Below are 284 nucleotides of genomic sequence, written 5' to 3'. Positions count from 1 at the left end.
TTTTAAGCCCCAGAGGTTGTCGCTTGCTACACACAATCAAATTTCCTCTCAAACACACAGTCCCCCAACACACATCTCCAGATATTCATTACTTGACCTTCGACTAGCCTACTTTTCAGGGGCCCTGTTGTCATTCCTGGAGGAGCCCGGCTCTGATGTGTTAAGCAATCGTTTGGCAGCTTCCCAGCAGCTGAGACACTCCAGTTACCCTGTTGATACTTAATCTGACTCCTTTGCTCTCTCTCTCACACACACACACACACACACACACACACACACACACA

Source organism: Pundamilia nyererei, unplaced genomic scaffold (genome assembly GCF_000239375.1).
Source record: "Pundamilia nyererei isolate P.nyererei 1_Seehausen unplaced genomic scaffold, PunNye1.0 scaffold00028, whole genome shotgun sequence".
Classification (NCBI taxonomy): domain Eukaryota; kingdom Metazoa; phylum Chordata; class Actinopteri; order Cichliformes; family Cichlidae; genus Pundamilia; species Pundamilia nyererei.
Note: the sequence above shows the minus strand (reverse complement) of the source record.